This window comes from Macrotis lagotis, chromosome 6 (genome assembly GCF_037893015.1).
Source record: "Macrotis lagotis isolate mMagLag1 chromosome 6, bilby.v1.9.chrom.fasta, whole genome shotgun sequence".
Lineage (NCBI taxonomy): Eukaryota > Metazoa > Chordata > Mammalia > Peramelemorphia > Peramelidae > Macrotis > Macrotis lagotis.
Genome location: NC_133663.1, coordinates 6,671,486 through 6,687,879, shown reverse-complemented (window position 1 = coordinate 6,687,879; position 16,394 = coordinate 6,671,486).

Sequence of the window (16,394 nt, the reverse complement as noted above, 5' to 3'; positions counted from 1 at the left end):
GATCACCAAGTCAGAAGCTGAGTTCAAATTGTGCCCACTCTAATCCCCAAATCCTCCTTGTTCAATGTTTCCCTTACTATTTGACCCTCATCCATGGCTCTAACTCTCTGACTGTTTGCAAGAAATTTGGCCATACTCATTTTATCATCTTTTCTGGGTAATGCTCTGCATTCTATGACTTTGGTTATTATCTGGTTGTTCATATTTTGGTGCTCTTTGCTACACCCAATTTTCCTGGATCCACATCTACATCCAATAGCAAAATGGAAACTTAAACACTAAGGAAATTAATTAATTCAGCTTTTGCTGCCTTTCTTTACATTTCTCTCACACTGAGCAACTCAGCATGGACCTCGTCTGAAGGATTTCTGACCATAAAGAAAACTGAGAAGAATTAGTTGACTATGGGGGTGGCTAGGTGACACAGTGAATAGAGCCCTGGAGTCAGAAGTACCTGAGTTCAAATCCAGCCTCAGACATTTAATGATTACATAGCTGTGTGGCCTTGGGCAAGCCACTTAGCCCCATTGCCTTGCAAAAAAAAAAAAAAACTAAAAAAAAAAGAATTAGTTGACTATAGAGAGGGAAAGAATTTATGACCATTTAAGAGACAGAGAACATTATGAAATGCAAAATGCATGATTTTGATTATATTAAATTAAAATGATTTTACACAAATAAATGCAATGAAGATGAGAAGGAAAGCAGAAAGCTAGCTAGGAAACACTTTTAGAGCCAGTATTTTTTTATATTAAATATTTTGTTTGCTTTTCCAACTACATGCAATGATAATTTTTTACCAATTTTTTTTGCAAGGTTTTGAGTTTTACGATTTTTCTCCCTCTCTCCCCACTCCATGACAGAAAGCAATCTGAGACAGGCTCCATATTAATAACCAAGTTAAACATAGATTGATGTTAAACATATTGTAAGAGAAGAATCAGAACCAAATGGAAGAAAATATTAGAAAAAATGACATAATAACATAAGAGAACTTTAAAATTTGAAAATAATAAGTTTTGGTCTTCATTTAAACTCCATTCTTCCTTCACTGGATACAGACGGTATTTTTCATGACAAGTTTTTTAAAATGCCTTTGATTATTGTACTGCTGAAATGAAGGAGTCCATCAGGGTCGACCATCACCCCATGTTGTTGTTAGAGCCAATACTGTTTTTCTGGAACTGCTCATTACACTCATCAATTCGTGGAAGTCTTTCCAGGCTTTTCTGAAACCCTGACTCTCATGATTTCTTTTAGAACAATAGTACTCCATCACATACAAAAACCACAACTTGTTCAACCATTCCCCAACTGATGGGCCATCTCCTTCATTTCCAATTCTTGGTCACTACAAAAAGAGCTGCTATGAGTATTTTTTATAAATGTGGGATTTTTACCCTTTTTTCAAGATCTCTTCAGGATGCAGACCCAGTCTTAGAATTTCTGGATCAAAGGGTATGCACAGTTTGTTTGCCCTTTGGGCATAATTCCAAATTGCTCACCAGAAAGGGATAAATTCCCAATTCCACCCACAATTAGAGCCAAATAGAGAACTGAATCAAATTTCAAAGAATACAAATCATTCCCCAATTAACAAATTGTCAAAGGATATGTACAGGCAGTTTACAGATAAAGAAATCAAAGCTATTAATAGTTATATAAAATGCATAGATTAGAGAATTGCAATAATAAAACAGATCTGAGGTACCACCTCATACCTATCAAAATGGCTAATATGATAGAAAAAGAAAACGATAAATATTGGAGGGGATGTGGGACACTAATGCACTGTTGGAGTTATAAATTGATCCAACCATTCTGGAGAACAATTTGAAACTAAATCCAAAGAGCAATAAAACTGTGCATACCTTTTAATCTAGCAATACTACTACTAAGTTTGTATTTCAAAGAGATCATAAAAAAGGGAAAAGGACCTATATGTACAAAAATAATTATAGTGACTCTTTTTGTAGTGGCAATGAATTGGAAACTGAGAGAATACACATCAATTGATGAATCACTGAACAAGATATATGAATGTATTGGAATGCCATTGTTCTTGTAGAAATCAGGAGTAGGTGGATCTCAGAAAAACCTGAAAAAAGTTTACATGAACTGATGAGTGAAGTGAACAGAACCAGGAGAACATTGTATACAGAAACAGCATCATTGTGTGATGATCAATTGTGATAGACTTAGCTCTGATTAACCATATAGTGACCGAAGATAATTCTGAAAGACTGTAATGGAAAATGCTACCCACATTCAGAGAAATAACTATGGAGTCTGAATATAGACCAAGCATACTACTTTCACCTTTTCTTTCTCATATTTTTTTTTTACCATTTGCTCTGATTCTTCTTTCACAATATGACTAGCATGAAAATGCATTTAATGTTATACAACCTATATCAGATCACTTGCTCTCTTGGGGAGGGGGAAGGGAAGGGATGAAAATGTAGAATTCAAAATATACAAAAATAAATGTTGAAAATCTCTTGAAATGTAATTAGAAATTGCAAAAAATGTGATGTTCCAGGATTCACAACCAGGTAGCATTAGCAGAAGAATACCATTTAAAAAAAAAGATAAAAAATAATTTACTGGTTGACCCATTGGTGGATTCTTGGATGAGAACAGAACTAGCTCTCTAGTGTTGTCACTTTTATGACAGTATCGGAGGCAAGAACATCTTCTTTTCACCCTGTTTGACATTGTACCAAAGGATCTCCCAATGCCAGATTAGAGTCTATATAGGCATAATGGTTTCATGTGCCTCAAGCCAGTAGATATTTATATTTCGTCTTTTGACCAAAAAAAAAAATCCCAACAAATCCAACTAAACAAACCTTGACATTGGTTTGTTCGACATTCATTACTAGATTGTACCAGCAACTCTGGGACCATGTCTGCAATGGGCCATTAAGTTTGACTCTTTGCAGATTTAACAACACAAATTATGGCACGCTGAGAAGTGATCTGACATAACTTAAAGTTAAATATTGGCCACAAATGCCATCCTTTATGTAATGATTGACGAACCAGGTTAGTAGAGATGGGTGAAGGGGATTTTTAGAAGAGTGCCCCCAAATAAATTCAAGTGTTTGTTGCTGGTGATTTTGTTTCTGGGCTGCCTTTTACTTATTGAGAAAGGATTCAGCTATTAATCTGCCTATAAAAGATTTAGTTAAACTCATCAAGCAGTTATTATATGCAAAGTGCTATCACCAGGGAAACAATAATCATTAGAAAATGGACCCAACACTCAAGAACTTTGAGATAAAACTATAAAAGGACAAGTATATAAATAGCTAAGATGCAAGAGGGAACATATTAAGGGGAAAAAGGGGGGAGGGTCAGGCAAAGAGTATGGAAAATTGGAGGTAGAAAAGGTTACTTTTACCTGGGCTTAGCAGGATAAGCTTCAGAGGATAAGTAATGCCTCAGCTGGATCTTTTGCTTTTTTTAGGTTTCTTGCAAGGCAGTGGGGTTAATTGGCTTGCCCATGGCCACACAGCTAGGTAATCATTAAGTGTCTGAGACCGGATTTGAACTCAGGTACTACCTGACTCCAGGGCTGGTGCTTTATCCACTAACCCACCTAGCTGTCCCCTCAGTTGGGTCTTAAAGGAAGTTAGAGACTTCACCAAAAGCAAACTGAATGAGCCTGGAAATACCATCCAGGTCAAAAGGGTAATGAGGGCTGAGGGATGAGAGAAGGCAGGACAAAAATTGAAAACAGAAAGATATCTAATTTATCTAGAATTCTGAATGGGTGAAGGGGATAATATAAGGCTGGCTAGATAGGTGTGAACCAGATCTTATAAGACTTTATTTCTAGGATCAGGAATTTAAGCTTTTTTTAGTGGGTAGTCAGGAGTTAAAAGAAAGTATTGAGTTAGGTGGCCCAGGATGATGACTATGTTAGGAGGATGATAAGTGAAGTGTAGTTGAATTGGGAGGGAGAAAGACTGCAAACAAAGATCTAATAGGAGAATATTACATTAGTTTAGATAAGGAGTAAGTTTTAGATTTGGGGTTCTTAAAACACAATTCAGTGAAAAGTTTGAAAATAAGATCTCTTATTTTGTGTCAACTAGTCAAACCTTAGTATACTTCACAGTAAATCAATCAAGAAACAATCATTTATTAAATGCTTATTTTGCTGAGCTAAAGAAATACAAAAGCAGATCACTTTCTCCTAGACTTATTATGTTCCCACCCAGATTTTATTTTGGGAAGAGTAAAAAAAAAATCTTGTGCTTAGACTTTCAGAAATGTGAATAACAGGGTCTCCAGCTCTAGCATAGGCATTCAAGTTCATAAATCCAATTTTGTATTTTGTATTTATTTATTTTTTATTTACATTGCTTATGCTGGAGCTGGAGACAGCCTCCATTTCAACCCCCAGAAAAATGGAGATGATATGAAGGAGTTATAGTATCTAAAGAGACATAAAATCCATATAAAGCACCCACAGTAGTAGCCCACGATTGATGGAGCATACCTTAGAAGGCAATTCACCTAGGAACTGCCATCAGAAAAATATTCCAGTTGATGTTGATTCCATTTGGTGATGAAAGAAAATATTTTGGGAGATGCTGTATATTCATGTCATTGGACTTGAATGGAATTATTCTTGATTTTAAAGAATTGATAGGAAAGATGGAAAATGAGAAGTCTTCTGCTCTTCCATCCCCTGACTTCTGCAATTTGCTAATCCTTCTGCTATGGGGCTGTATGCATGAAACCCTTATTTCCCTGGGAGAAAATCTAGTCAGTCATTGATCTTTCATAAGATTGCTAAACTCTTAGATTCGGGAATATTCTTGAGATGATCCTCAAGGTTAATGCTTCTCAAGAAATGGTCTTTTCTCTATTCGAAATCTATATTCTGGTAGAAAAGCCGTCCCTTCAGCTACATTGTGACGGTACACTTATTGCCATTTGCTCAATCAAGTCATCCTACTCCTTTTAAAAGAAATCATGAAATGCTCATTCTCAATGATATAATTTACAATTAGTGAAGTCTTGAGAGATAGTAAGGAAGTGAAACAAGAAAAAAATTATTGCAATCATTTGAGAGACTTTTTCACGTTCTGTGTGACTTGGGGAAAGACATAAGCGGTAGAATGTCAGGGAGTTTCCAGGAGCCATAATCCAGCACATAGGGCAGTCTAATAAAGGCTCGAAGAACTCTTAGAGGGAGGGGATAGATCTCATCCCTTTGACTGGTGGAAGATTTTGAGAACTTCCAAAGGTTGGAGGATCATTTGGATTTTCTATCTAATCATCAGAAAAAAGCCATAGTCACCATATCTAAGGTGAATTTCTTTCTTTCTTTCTTTCTTTCTTTCTTTCTTTCTTTCTTTCTTTCTTTCTTTCTTTCTTTCTTTCTTTCTTTCTTTCTTTCTTTCTTTCTTTCTTTCTTTCTAAAGGTTTTTGCTAGGCAAACGGGGTTAAGTGGCTTGCCCAAGGCCACACAGCTAAGTAATTATTAAGTGTTTGAGACCAGATTTGAACCCAGGTACTCCTGACTCCAGGGTCAGTGCTTTATCCATTGTGCCACCTAGCCCCCCCCAAAGGTGAATTTCTTTAGGAGTCAATGAATGGAAGAAGAGGACTTCCAGTAAATAGAAGCTGTGACTTTTGTCCTGCAGGCTCTCAGAGCTTAAATCAGCTTCCCTTAAACTCTGTGTCTACTTGATAAAAGGTGAGTCCTAGACTTTGAAGCCTTATCGGATGTTCTCTTTGTACTATCTTGGTAAATATCCCCTTCTCAAGTCCAAGAGGAAGCTTACCAATGAAACAGGCCCCACCTCCGGGAGAATGACCTTCTATCTAGTTTACCTCTACCTGGAAATAATTTAATAATGCAACAAAGGAGAATGGATCCCCTACCCACTCACTTGTCTTTCTACCTATTCTGTTATTTCTGATAGTTCATGATAGGGAATTATTTTTAACCACATTTCACTGGTATACAAATTGGAGATAGGGGAAGAAGAGCCCCCAAAGTAGTATTTGCTCCTCATTCTCCCTCTAGAGATAAACTTAGGCAGAAAAAAATGCCACATTAAAAGCTGCTTCAGGTTGCAAATCTCCTGAAAATTCCTAATAGAAAGTTTGTTCCAAGACTCTGAGTTCTGGGGTGAAGCAGACCCATATTTTCAGAGACTCTTGAAAGGCTGCCAGCCTTTGACTATCCACGAGTGCCAACTAGACAAATTATTCATTATCCAATGCAGACTTCTGCCAGCTGCCATGCTCACATTGGGGAAACTGGTTGTGAAGAGATTGACAACTGCAGGCCTCAAAGGTCAACATGACCTCTACCCAGGCTCCAGCCCCCATGGCTTTGGGCAGGAGTCTTTTCTCTCTGTCATTTAGAGTGGAGTGTGGGCTGGGAGAGGGTGACACGAAGTGGCTAAGCAGAGAAAGGTTTATTAATTGGAAACCAAGGAAGGGAAAAAAGGGGGTTTACAGCAGTGTGTATAATGCTAGGCCGTGATGAAGGTGGGGAAATACTATTCCGCATTCTCAGATTGGGTTTTCTTGAGCATCAGGAGGTAATGCTTTGATGGATAATTTGAAAGTCCCATTCTCCCAGTGGGTCTGACAAGCTCCATGACATAGTGGTGTCCCTTACAATTTGGACTCATTGCCTCAGTAGGCTCATGAAAGACTGAATAATGCTAACAGATGGAAATTGGATCCCGACTGCTCTATTTAAAAATTAGGGGGTGCATGCTTCAAGCATTTGGCTCCATATTGGGAGGAGCAGCCTCATGCCAACACCATGCACTATTTTGAGAGACTCTAGGACTTGTGAAACTATGGAGCTTGAAAGACTACAGCTCCTCTGAGCTCACTGTGTCCAAGACTGGCAAATCTGCCTATTGCAGCCTCCACAGAGAACTCCTCTGAAAACAACATTACCCTCTGGTTTAGCAGAAGTCTAGCAACCTCCCTTCTCCTGATAGATCCTCCCCCTCCCTCTACCTCTCCTTTTCTTCCTCTCCTTTCTCTCCCTCTTCTCTCTTCTCCTCTCCTTTTCTTTCACCCTTCCTTTTCTCCCTTCCTCCCTTCCTCCCTGCCTTCCTCCTTTCTTCTCTTCCTCTCTCCCTTCTTCCCTTCCTCCCTCATTCCCTCCCTCCCTCCTTCCTTCCTCCCTCCCTCCCTCTCTTCCTTCCTTCCTTCCTTCCTTCCTTCCTTCCTTCCTTCCTTCCTTCCTTCCTTCCTTCCTTCCTTCCTTTCTTCCTTCCTTCCTTCCTTCCTTCCTTCCTTCCTTCCTTCCTTCCTTCCTTCCTTCCTTCCTTCTTTCCTCCCTCCTTCCCTCCTTTTCCTTCTTCCTTCCCTTTCTCCCTCTCCATTTAGTTTGTTGAGAGTAGGTCTCTTATCTCTCTCAGTCTTGCAGTGTAGCAACTGCTCATATATCCTATCCCACTGATGATTACCATGGAAGCTTTGACCTATGGCAGCTGGACCTGGAATTAAGAAGAATCATCTTCCCGAGTTTAAATGCGGTCTTGGATAGGTAATAATAGTGTGATCCAGGGCAGATGACCTAACTCTGCTTTTCTCAGTTTGTCTCATCTTTAAAATGATTTGGAGAAAAATATGACAAACTCCTCCTGTAGCTTTGCCAAGAAAACTCCAAATGGGATCACAAAGACTGAGACACTGTTGAAATTACTGAACAACAAAAAGTTATTGCATGAATTGCCTCACCCTTTGGCAGCCTAGTGACCCCTGGACTCCTGTGAGTCCGTGATATTGGGGCAAACTTAGTGCAGACCCCTGACCACCTTTTACTTTTATCACAGCTCAGAGCACAAGTGGTTCACCAGACTCACCCTTCCCAATCCAAAAATTATAAATATGGATAAATATGTAGCATGGCAAGGTCACCCTAGTCCTTATGGGTGCTGCCTCTGGGGGAATCTTTCCTTTTGAAGAACAGTTGAAACATTTTTTCCTAACAATCTAGTATTGGGCTAGAAGTTGGAAAACTACTCTCACCCTCTCTGAATTTTTCACCTGATTTCCAAAATGTTTTTTTAATTATATAGAAGAGAGGATACACACGAAATAAATCTCTTCTTTGTTTAAAAACTTTTTAAAACAATTATTTTAAGAAGACAAATGTTTGAGAGGAAGAAAAGTCATTATACCAAGTATTTTGAATGTAAGTTTGAAATAAATAAGACCAGGAATCATTCCTTCATGGTCAAGGTTTAATGCAATCGTTCTCAAAAGAATTGAAAATTATCCACAAACATGCGAAAGATGTTTCAAATCATTGTGAGAGACACATAAAACAAGTCTAAGACTTCACCTTCTACTGGCAAACAGCAAATCTGGTAAAAGAAAGACATAGTTGCCATGAAAATAATTGCAGAAAACACAGGAAAACAGATTGTCTGATGCTTCATTGCTGAGGCTGTGAATCAATTCTGCTGCCCTGAAAAACAGTGGGAACTGTGTGAGCAGAGTTCCCACACTAAGGAATTCAAGATAGCAAAAGAAGGGAAGGATATTCCCAAATTTCATACCATGTTACTATATAAAATAGGAAACTATAAAAACTTCAGTAATTGCCAATCCATATGATGACTTTTGTAACTATATAAACAATGGACAGTAATAATCTATATACCCATTGAAAATGTTCTTGATAAGGGTGTTCATATAGAAATAGAAAGTGATCTACTGTAGACTATGTATTTACTATGACACAATTTGCAGAAAAAGGAGAGTAAGTGCAGTTTGGACAATTCCAGTGACTAGGGACATACATGTTCAGTACTTCATTAATGAACTCTGTTCTTAATTTCCAATTTTTCTTCTTTAGCCCCAAACTCTATTCTGATCTTTCTTTTGCAAAGTCTTCATCTTAAAATATCCAAACCAAATTTGCATTATTCTATTTTACACCCCTTAAGAAAGGACTACTATGTTTGGTTTTCCTACTCCTACAAACTTGAGGTCATCTTTCATATCATCCACTTCTTTGACTCTTCATTCTTTCACCCAAGTTTTGCCCATTCTTACTCTCTATATGTCACCTGTCTGTTCCTGCCTCTCTATCCCTACTACCATCAATCCATGGCTCATTCTTCTTTTCTTGGGTGATTGATTGATCACAATTGAATTCATGGTCACCTGAACTTTTCAAGTCATTTTCACATGAAATTTATCAAACTAAATCTCTGCCATCCATCCAGAAGTCCCAAAGCATCTTGTCATCCAACCAGCCAGATTGGAAGAGACCAGTGCCAATACCACTATTCCTACCCTGGGGCCTTTGAGATATCTCTTTTCCAGCTGCATGGTATATCAGTCATCTCACTCCTCATCATGTGACTCTGACTACAATATCAGTAACTGCTCCAGATTGAGCAGAACACTCTGATTAGATGGTAGCTTGCATCTATGTGTGCACAAAGGAAAAGAAATAAAGAAATCCTATAACCCACTATAGAAAGGTTGAGATAAGCATTTATATAGTGCCCACTAGGAGCCAGGTACTGTCCTAAATACTTTAAAAATATTCTTTTCATTTAATCTGCACAAAATTTGACAGGTGGTTGGTATTTTACATTTGATGAAACTGAGGTAAACAGATTAAGTGACTTGTCCAGGGTTACACAGTTGAGGAGTGTCTGAGGCTGGACTGGATTTGGATTCAGATCTTCCTTACTCCAAAAACGTAATCTATCCATTATGCTATCTAGCTGTCCTTGAACTCAAAGAAAGAACTTTAAGAGTTTCCAGCCAAATAATCATAAGGGAGGAAGAAAAGAATGAGGACAGAAATGGCCTTACCTCTCTTCCAAAGTCTGCTGAATAGGCAGCTCTTGTTAAGCAGCTCTTTGTCTTCCTTGATGAATCTGTCTCTTCTCTGTAGGAGTGGGATCTGAGAAGTTGGGACATGAGAACCAACTAGTGATCTCTGGCTAGCCATGTACTTGTTTGAGGGCCTCACAGGAAAGAGATAGGGAAAATATGTCAGCCGCCAGAAAGAGTCTAGGTCTGGGGATAGCATATATGGCAACAGAAGGGACTACCAAGAGATGGATACCGCTACCTTGAATAAATGTTTATTTAAATCATGAATTTATACTGTCACTATTTTTATGACTTCATATTCCATTTTATAGTAATCTTTGGTTATAGTCCCATGTTACCTTTTGGGGGAGAAGAGTAGCAATATCCTAAAAAGTTATCTTATGCAATAGGTTTTCATAGGTTGTTTTCCTATGTATGTTAGTTTTGATGACACTAATATTTTTAGGATTGTATTCAAAATCTCTTATTCCTCTTGAGTCATCTTTCTTTTTTAGAGCATCAGGTCATGGGGTTGTGCCTTTACACATTTATCTAAAAGACAGTCTTCAACAAGACCGCCGAAAGGCCTTTGAACAAAAGTGCCATCCTGCTGTGCATGCTGGTTCTGCCATTCTCTGCCCCTGACTCTCTTCCCATTTCTTCTCTCCTAGGGCTCCATTTGGGGTACATTAACTTGGGAACTACACAAGTGGACACTTTGACCCTGCATGGTCCGGTACTTATATGTAGAATGCAGGGAGATGACGGACAGATACCGGAGAGACAACCCCGGTTGATCATCTCCTTGATGGCCTCAGAGTACAAAATGTTCTGAGTCCTTTTACCAGAACCTAGCTGAACAAAGAAGAAAAGAGTGCTATTACTGAAGAGCCCATTAGGTTTAAAGAAAAAAATGCCATAATTTTAGTTTTCAAAGTCAGTCCTACACTACCCAGGGCTACAGTATTTAAAATATGAGTCTCACTGATTCCCCAAATAACATCAAGACATCTCTCACAAATACAATTCTCCTTGACTGAAGAAGGATGTTTGGAGGACAAATACAGAAATAAAATTGAACATTGCAGGAATATCTTAATTACTTCCAGCATGGATATTAAGTACAAATATAGTTTCATTGGATAGAGAATCTCCTTCCTGATTCTGAATCCCAATAATCCATGCCTGTAGAAGATCAAAAGAATCACAGAGTCAGACAAAACCCAAAACAGTTGCCTGGTTCTTTCTCCCCTGAATAGAAATCTCTTCTACACCAACCTTGAGAAGTGATTGGTCAATCACAATTTGCTTCAAGACTCCCCAGGTAGTTAGCAATGCCACTACTTGATCTGTATTCCAGAAAGATGAAAAACAAAAACAAAACAGAAAAGGACCTTTATGTAGGAGGATATTTATAGCAGCTCTTTGTCTGGTGGCAAGGAATTGGAAGTTGAGGGGATGCCCATCAATTGGGGAATGGCTGAACAAACGGTAGTATGTGATTATGAGGGAAGGTGATTCTGCTCTAAGGCTTGAAGAAATGATGAGCAGAATGGTCTCAGATAGACTTGGAAAGATTTGCATGAGCTGATAGAAAGTGACATGTAAAAAAAAAGAAAGTGACATGTATTGTGTACAAACACAATATTTTAGGTGGATCAGCTGTGAATGTTTTAGCTTTTCTCAGCAATATTGTGATGCAAGACAACTCTAAAGAATTAATGTTAAGGAGTGCTGACCATTCCCAGAGAAAGAGCTGATGGTGTTTCAATACAGATTGAAGTCTATTTATAAAAATCTATTTTTTTCTTGAGGTTTCTTTTTTTGGGTGGGTGAGTGGGGTCAATGATTTTTTTCATAACATGACTGCTATGAAAATATTTTGCAAGTTTACACATTTATAATCTATATCAAATTGCTTGCTTTTTCAATGGGGATGAGGAGGTGGAGCAGGAAGAAGGGAGAGAATTGGGAACTCAAAGTTTTTTTTCTTAGATTGATTTCTTTTTTTTTTTTTTTTGTTAAATTTATTTAAAGCAACTGGGTTAGGTGGCTTGCCCAGGCTGCACAGCTAGACAATTATTAAGTGTCTGAGTTTGGATTTGAACTCAGGTCCTCCTGACTCAGGGCAGGTGCTCTATCCACTACACCACCTAGCTGCTCCCTGGAACAGATGTGTAAAATTGTTTTTACAAGTAATTGGGGAAAATAAAATACTGAATAAATTTTTTAAAAAGACTACCTAGGTAGTGGGGATGCCTAGTGAGTAGACCTGAGATCAGGAAGCTCTAACCTCAGATATATTAACAATATGACCCTGGGCAAAATACTAACCTTTGTTTGACTTCATTTCTTTATATGTCAAATGAGGGTAATAATAGAACTTACCACCTAGGGCTGCAATTAGGACAAAATCAAATAATATTTGTAAAGTGTTTTATAAACATTAATCCCTATCTGTTATTATTCAAAACCCATGAAAGTGATTTACTTTCCTTCCAAGGAAGTCCATTCAGCTTCTGGACAGCTGTCATTTTATGGAGATGTTGACTTCAATCAGACTTAAATCTTCTTTTTGGGCTTCTACCTAGTATGCCTAGCTCATTTGAGGCCAAAAAGCCCTTTTGAGTGTGTGAAGCTCTCAGATACATGGAGACCTAATCAGATTCCCCTTTGTTTTTTTTTTTTCTTCTCCAGGCCTAACACCCCCATTTCAACTTCAAGTCATCTTGGTAACAGTTTGATTTTAAAACTTTTTCAGTCTGCAGTGATTGTTCTCTGGATTTTCTTCCAGATTCTCTTCCATTTACCAATGACCTTTGTCAAATGTATCACTTAAAATTGATAATAATTCTCCTAATGGAGTCTAAGAAGGAGGCAGTACAGTGGTATTATCATCTCTTCAGTGCTGAAAACTCTATCTTTCTTAATATAATCTCACTAACCTTTATCTGCTGCCAAATCACAATGTTCAACCAATCAATCAATATCTATTTAATTTATGTGTTTAATTTATTTATTAGTTTGCTTGTTTGTTTATTAGACTTTTGCAAGGCAAATGGGGTTGAGTGACTTGCTCAAGGTCACACAGCTAGGTAATTAGTAAGTGTCTGAGGTCGGATTTGAACTCAGGTCCTCCTGACTTCAGGGCTGGTGCTCTATCCACTGTGACACCTAGCTTCCCCTAATCAATATTTATTAAGCCAGGCACTGTGCAAATTGTTAAGGATACAAAAAGAGGGAAAAGACCATCCTTGTCCTCAAGGAAGTAACTTTCTAGTTGACTTATTTTGAGTTTCTGGTCTATTAAATTCCAAGTTTCTGATAAATTGCCTATTGCTCTGTGTTTTGTTGAACCCAAGTATAAAACGTTATATTGTTCACTCTTAAATTTCATCACATTCGATTTGACCCAATGTTTTCTCATCAAACCTCCGTTGCATGGAGTGTCTGTCATCCTCCTTACTAGTCATCTCTCTGAGTTGTTATATCAGCTGTAAAGTTGGCAATCCTGTGTATCTTTGTCCAAATCCTTGACAACCATATATGCATCTCAGGAGAAGCTCACAGCCCGGAGCCATTGGCTGCAAAATAACAACGATGATCCTTGAGCTGACAATTCAAATTTCAGATTCATTCGACAAAATGATCATCTGAGCCGCGCCTCTCCATCTTGTCCATAAAAAATACTGTTCCTTAGATCTGCCCATTGGATAAACTGATCAGAAAAAGAAAGTGGTAGTTTGCCATGATCTGATCTTAAAGAAGTCAGGCTAGATTTTACTGATCTGTTTCCTTTCTTTTTTTAAATTAAATTATTTTTTTCAACTACACACGATGGTAGTTTTCAACAATCATTTTTATTGCAAGGTTTTATTTTTCTCCCTCCCTCACCTTCTCACTCCCCTGACAGAAAGCAATCTAATATAAGCTATATATATATACATATATATATGCTAAATATAGCTCTATTAATTATATTGTGAAAGAAGAATCAAATCCAAAAGGAAAAAATAGAGAGAAAAAAAGACAATACGCAAGACAGCTTTTAAAAATTGAAAATAGTAACTGCTTCGTTTTCTAAATGATAACTCACCTTCTTTTCAAAGCATTTTCTCAGGAATCACAGCACTCTTTCTCTCTCTTTTTTTTTGTAAACAGGATATTTACTTTTCTCTAATCCTTTGACATGTCTCTTCCTTGAGGATTTTCAAAAATTACTCAGGGATTCTTCAGTCACACCCACTATTCCTTTCCATATTCTGGGGGCTTTTTTGGTCTGTTTTTTGTTTTGTTTTGTTTTTAGTGTAGATGGACCAAGTCGCTTGCACTCCTTAGAGTAGCTACAGTGGCTCTTATTATTGTCTTGTCTACCTTGGGTTTCAATTTCTTTTTGGCATTTATTTTGTTGTTATATTCTTGATTGTTCTATTATTTAAAAAATATTACCTTTGGGGAAATACATTGCTCCATAAATCGTTATTATATTTTCATCCATTCTCAACTATAGTCCTCCCCGTTTTCTCCCCTCAACTCTGTTTCTTCATTCATTTATTAATTCATTTATTGATTGATTTGGGGTCCTACTTATGTTGTCTTACCAGACTCAGCTCATTCTGAGTGTTAATGATGCTATCACATGGGTTCTGGTAGAATAAAGGACCATCTAGAATAATTTTAAATGAGAATTTTTATTTATGCTCCAGTTTTTGCCAGTCATTTTTTTATTTTCAGGATCATTGAATCATAGGATTTTAGATTTAGAGCTGAAAGGGATCTTAGGGGATCGTGTGCTCAACTTCTTTGTTTTGTATGTTAGAGAAGAAGACCCAGGACTTCTTTTCCACAATTTTAGCATTCTTTCCACTAACAATTCAATTTGGCTGGTGGATTTCTTGTGTATACAGATTAGCTTTACCAGAGACTTTCCACTTTATTCTATGATGCCTTTTCTATTTGTCCATCTCTCCTACAATGACTTCTTCTGTAGAATTTTAGGTCTTGGCAAGCTAACAACCCTTTCTCTGAAGATTTCAAAATCTCCATCTCCATCTCCATTTCCAGCAGTTCCTGGATTTCTTCTTCTTTGTGATAAAGGATGTCACCACTTCCCTCAAAATTTCCCATAATTTCAGATAGTCAGATGAAGCAGGGGAGAGAGGGTTGGGTTTGAAGTCATAATTCAGATCCTGCCTTTGACACTTCCTAGCTCTTTCAGTTAATTTCCCTCTGCCTTAATTTCTTCATCCATACAAAGGAGATAATAGCACTTCATTTATGGGGTTGTTTTGAAAATCAAATAATATAATACAAGTAAAGGGCTTTACAAACCTTAACATACATATAAGTGTGATTTATTACTGTTATTATTATAGATCATTTTTCATATAAATAATCAGGTTTTTTCTTATTTATTAGACTAAGGATCAGAAAATTTCTCTACCTGGAATATTGAAATGAACATTTCATGTGGCATAACCATGTAAGAATCCTGGTTCAGAGATAAGAATAGGAGTTCCAAGGGGGCAGCTAGGTGGTGCAGTGGATAGAGCACCAGCCTTGGAGTCAGGAGGACCTGAGTTCAAATCCAGCCTCAGACACTTAGTAATGACCTAGTTATGTGGACTTGGGCAAGCCACTTAACCCCATTGCCTAGCAAAAACTAAAAAAAAAGAATAAAAGTTCTAGCAAACATCTGGATGATTCCAGTGGCCAACACTAACCATGATTGTGGTCTAAGGCAGTCCCCTCTTCTCTGGATTTTATGGACAACCTTCCAACACTTCTCACAAAACTTAATTAAGTTTAATTAATCAGCAATTGTGATTGTTCTCATTCGTAGAACATTTTTTCAGATTACAAAACATCTTCTTTACATCTTTTGTTGCAATTTTTATTTCTTCCATTGTACAGATAAGTAAACTGAGTCTCAAAGTCATGAAGTCATTTGAACAGTCACTCAACTAGACAGTGTGAATGTCAACTAGATATTTGTGAAAATATGTTAGTGCTTTATATGATCTCATTCACTTCACCAAAGAGAAAGGAAAAAAAAAGAAAGTCAAAACAAGAAAAGAAGTCTTATGTCTTACTTGAAAGCAGGACCATTCTCAGAAACCTTCTCCTCTGTTGCTTGCTCTCTGGTTCCATCTTAACCTTCCCTCCAATGTCTTGACTGAGTCCAAGTAAATTATATAAATCACTGTCTTACCATTCCTTACATTCATTCCTATTGATTTCTTTTGGAGACTTGCTTATAATTAATCTCTTTAGGTAGAAATACTTAGTATTATTAATGAAAAAATACATGGTGGATATGAGAAGCATCAATGCATAACATATGAGGAATTTCAAAGAAAAACCAAGCAAAGTACGCCATCAGGGAAATGTATGAACAGAAAAGGAGATGGGATGGTCATGTGGCAAAAATGTGGGATGACAAGTGGGCAGGGCTATGGCACACTGACATCCTTGGAGTATCAAAAAAAATGAAGGGGAGATCCCACCATGTTCAATGGATGGCCCTCTGGCAAATTTGTGATAGATCAAGGACAAAAGGT